This window comes from Colletotrichum gloeosporioides (genome assembly GCF_011800055.1).
Source record: "Colletotrichum gloeosporioides strain Lc1 chromosome Unknown consensus_79, whole genome shotgun sequence".
NCBI lineage: Eukaryota > Fungi > Ascomycota > Sordariomycetes > Glomerellales > Glomerellaceae > Colletotrichum > Colletotrichum gloeosporioides.
Genome location: NW_025544724.1, coordinates 447703 through 453091, shown reverse-complemented (window position 1 = coordinate 453091; position 5389 = coordinate 447703).

Sequence of the window (5389 nt, the reverse complement as noted above, 5' to 3'; positions counted from 1 at the left end):
ATACTAAGGGGTATAAAGCTTAATAATATCTCTTCTACTAAATTAAGCTATATATTTAGGTAATAGCATTATAGTTAGTAGTAGAAATAGGTATACTAAATTACTATATAAGGCTAAGCTTTAAGCTAAAAGAGATAATATTAATCTAAATCTATAAAGATATAGAACGTTTTTTAGCTATAGTTATTAGTAGCTTACTCTAAGGGGGTAGAGATTAAGCTTATATACTGTTTTATTAATACTTACTCCTTTCTTATAAGCCTATTAATACTTTTTTAGCTTTAACTCTACTAATTACTATTCTACTTAAGATTTTTAGCCTAAATAAATTAAATTTATATAGGAAAATAAAAAAATATACTTATAACTATTTTTTATTAGGGAAAAGCTATATATATCTTAATTAACTACTTAAGGCCCTTAGAGGCGCCTATAGGTGTAGCTAAGCTAAGTGAGGCTTATAGCAGCTATAAGTTAAGGTATAAGTTAAGTAGCTATTTAGGGGTATTTATTTTTCCTAGTTTATAATTAGTTAGATCTTTTAGAGGTATTTTAGGTTTAACCTTTTAGAGGTATTTATATAGACTTAGCTATAAGTAGTAGCTATCTAACTTTAATATCTTATAACTTATCTACTATAAGTATTATAGCTATAAGGCTTAATATACTATAGCTTTACTAACGCCCTCTATAGTTGTAGTATAGTATATATACTTTTAAGGCTTACTTTATACCTATCTATTACTAGTGTTTTAAACTTTAAACTTAGATTCCTCACCTACTATATATACTATAGTTATAAGGCTTATATTATTAAAATTACTATAAAAAGCTCTATAAGTAGGCTATAAGCCTCTATGCTTATTAGCTTTAAGCTTAAGTTTAGTTTTTCCTATTAGTACTAATAGTTTAGAGGTACTTTAGGCTTAACCTTTTAGAGGTATTTATTTTTCTTAGCTTATAATTAGTTAGATCCTTTAGGAGTACTTTAAGCTTTACTTTTAGGGGTATTAAAAAGTCGCCTTTAGACTTAGTAGTAAGAGGTGCTACTTTAGCTTTAAAGTCTTATATCTTACTAAGTATTAATACTATAGATATATAATATAGCGTTTTAAAGACCTCTTACTCTACTCTATCTATATAGGTAGTACTTCTCTATATAATACTACTTTCTTAGGATATTTTATTTTTTTACTTACTTTTCCTCCTACTTATATTAAGAATAATACTACTTTATAAACTTATTTATATTAAAAGTTATTATTTATATCTTTTTTACTATCTTTTTATTTACTTTTATAACTATAACACTTTAATATTTATTTTCTATAATACCTATATACTAGAGATATATCTTTTATATTATAGCTTATTCTTAAGTTATTATCTTACTAATATATAAGTAATATTCTATATATTCTCTCTTTTTCTTACTAAGGCTACTTACTTTTTATAAATTACTACTCTTTTACTATTCTTATCTATATAGATATAAGGAAGGAAAGGCTTATATAATTATTAATATATATATATATAATAAAACTATTTCTCTCTTCCCTCTTAAATATAAACTTTTAACTAGATATCTAAAGAAAAAACTTACTTTTAGCTACTTTAGAATAAGAAAAAGTAATATCCTATCTATATTATATTATAATATAACTTATCTTAAACCCTACTATACTATATTAACTTATAGATTTCTCGCCTAAATAAATTATCCTTTTAGGGGTACTTATTTTCTACTTCTTTAGGGGTACTTTAGGCTTAACCCTTTAGGGGTATTTATATAGATTTAGCTATAAGTAGTAGCTACCTAACTTTAATACCTTATAATTTATTTACTATAAGTGTTATAGCTATAAAGCTTAATATACTATAGCTTTACTAGTGCTCTCTATAGCTATAATATAATATATATACTTCTAAAGCTTACTTTATACCTATCTATTACTAATATTTTAAACTTTAAACCTAAATTCCTCGCCTACTATATATACTATAACTATAGGGCTTATACTACTAAAACTACTATAAAAGGCTCTATAAAGAGCCTATAAGCCCTTATAGCCTCACGCTATAATTTATTTTTTTATTTAGAAGTATTAGTTTTATACCCTTTAGGGGTACTTTAGACTTTAACCTTTAGGGGTATTTATTTTTCTTAGCCTCTAATTAGTTAGATCTTTTAGAGGTACTTTAAGCTTAACCCTTTAGGGGTACTTATATAGACTTAGCTATAAGTAGGTAGTAGCTTAACTTTAATACCTTATAACTCCCTCTCTATAAATACTATAAGTATAAGCTTTATACTACTAAGACTATTATAGATACTTCTATAGGTTAGATATAAGCCCTTATAGCCTCACCTTATAACTTAGTTTTCCTTTTAGAGGTACTTATTTTATACTTTTTAGAAGTACTTATAGCTCTACTTTCTTTAAAGGTATTAAGAATATCTATATAAACTTAGGTATAAAATAGAAGAAGCTATAACTATATAAAAGCTTTTAAGAGTACTTTAAATTTTAAGTATATAGCTTATATCTCTTTTAGAGGTATTAGCTATATACTTAGTTAGTTATTATACTTATTAACCTTCTTAAAGTTTCTTTAAGGGTATTTATATAGACTTAGTTAAATTAACTATATAAAGTAGTTTCTCTAGTTAGAACCCTCTCTTAAGTTCTCTCTCTCTATCTCTCTATATATTAAAACCTTATATTCTTATAGTATAGTAGCTATTAAGTTTATAAAGAAATTAAAATAAAAGAGGGCTTACTTTTAATAGATTATAATAATAAAGCTATTTTACTACTTATAAGACCTTTTTATATATCTAAGTTATCTATAAAGGATTTAACCCTATTTATATTAAAATTATAATTTATAAAATATTACTACTTACTTTAAGAGTAATAGAAGAATTACTTATTAAGATATTAAGCTAAAGTTTATTTATATCTATCTATATATATAGGAGGTATTATTATATTTTAATATAGATTTTAACTTAGAGGTGTTTAGCTATTATCTAGTAGATAGTAGCTTTATAGTATTACTTAGTTAAATAGCTATAAAAACTAATTATTTAAATAAATAGTTCCTCTTATATTAAGCTTAATTACTATTATAATAAGGTTATTAATAAGGTAAAACTAACCTATCTTATAATAGTTTAAACCTAGCTTATATTCCCTATTAGTAGGTAAATAATTTAATACTTACTAAATTCTGCTTTAGTATAATAGGAAAAACTAATATTAAAGGATTAAAAAGTAATATTACTATAAATACTTAGCTACTATAAGCTAGTTATCCTTATAGTAACTTTTCTAATACCTCTAGCTTTAAATCTTAAGAGACTAAAGGATTAATAAGCTATATTTTTATAGTTTATATTTATACTAAAAATTAAAATTAAGGGGATTTTTACCTTTTTATTCTACTAGAGATTTCTATTCTCTATAAGCTCCCCTTAAGATACTTATATTATTATTTAATAAATATACTACTTTAACTAAACTCTCTACCTAATAATATCTTTAACTTAAGTTAGTTTATAAAGGACTTTAAAACTAAAAGTTAGATATAAATTTAGCCCTACTTTATTAAATAAATAAAAAAATAATAGGAGTAGTAATATTTTATTAGTACTAAAGCTCTTACTTATTCTATACCTCTTATATCTTTTTATAATATTAAATTAGAGTTAAGTTTAATAAGGTCTTCTTTCTCTACTAATTCTATTAAACTTATTCTCTTAACTATAGTTTTACTAAATAGTAGATAGAGATAATAGGAATCTTATTAATTTATTTATATATATTACTAATTAGATAATAAAGTATTTAGCTACCTTAAAAGTACTTAAGTAAGTAATACTATTTTAGGTATATTATAGACTATATTTTAGACTTACTAAGGAGGTTTCTTTCTAATAAGCCTACTACTATTTAGTTATTAAACTATATTTATATCCCCCTTAGAAGGGGGATTTAAGGTTTAGTTATAGGTTACTTATATATCTTAATAACTATTACTATCCTTAAGGGTACTATCTTTAGTATATACCCTTCTTTTATTAGACTATAATATTATTAAGCTTTAAAAACTTCTTATTAATTTAATAGTATTATAAAGTACCTTAAAAGATACCTCACTAATAAATAGCTTTTTATTTCTATTCTAATAACCCTCTTAATAGAAGAACTTATTTTTAAGCTTTTTAGCTAACTATTTAAATTATAATTACTCCTACTATTTATTTATACTTAGTTAAATTACTTTACTTTAATATTTAAAGTACTAAATAGAAATTATATTATATTAATACTACTTTCTAGCTATTATAATATTATATTTTAATTAGATAGTTAAATTCCCTTTATTTATATTAGTTCTAAGTTAGTTATTAACTATATATTAGATAGCTAAAGCTTATTAAAGGTATTAGAACTTAGATATTAGAAATCTCTAGCTAAAAACTTAGTTAGTAGTAACCTATTTTTAAGCTATCTACTTAAAACTTAATATACTTAACCTTTAGAACTAATCTTTATCTTAAAGTTATAGATCTATTTTACTAACTTCTCTTATCTATATTATTCTATTAACTAGAGGCTATTTATTTTAGAGACTTATTATAGTTATAAATATAACTTAGTATAAGAATTATTCTTTTTTATAGATTTTTAAGAGATATTAAGAGTATATTAAACTTAATAGAAGTATTAAGCTCTTCTAGCTATTAAACCTTAGCTCTAAATAAACTAATTTTAAAGTAATAGATTATTAAGAAAAAAAGAGAATTCTACTTAAAACTTCTACTATTATCTCTATATTTAGTTATATTATTATATAAAACTTATATCTAAGTATTAAAATATTAACTAGCTTCCTTTTTACTATATAAAGTATAAGTACCCCTTTAAAATAGAACTTTCTTATAACTTAAGATTAATTAACTTATATCTAACTACTATTTATATAGAACTTTTCTTTATTTTAATTTTTTAAGTTCTTATTAAAGTATTTACTATTATTACTAAGATTTATATTAGAAACTATTTTACTTAAGCTTATATTTTAGGCTTTATTATAACTTCTATATCTACCTACTCCTTAATATATTATTTCTATACTAAAGGTGAGGTATAAGTAAGATACTTAAGTACTATCTATTTTTAAAGCTAATATATTTAGTAAATAAGTTATTATATAGTTTTTAGTAGATTTTAACTTCTATAACTACTATCCTACTATTAAGATATACTAATACCTTTTATAGTATTTAATAAGTGTTTATTCTAATACTTTAACTTTATATTTAGTTTATTTTATATTACTAGTTTTACTTACTAAAAATAACTTATTAATATTAATATAT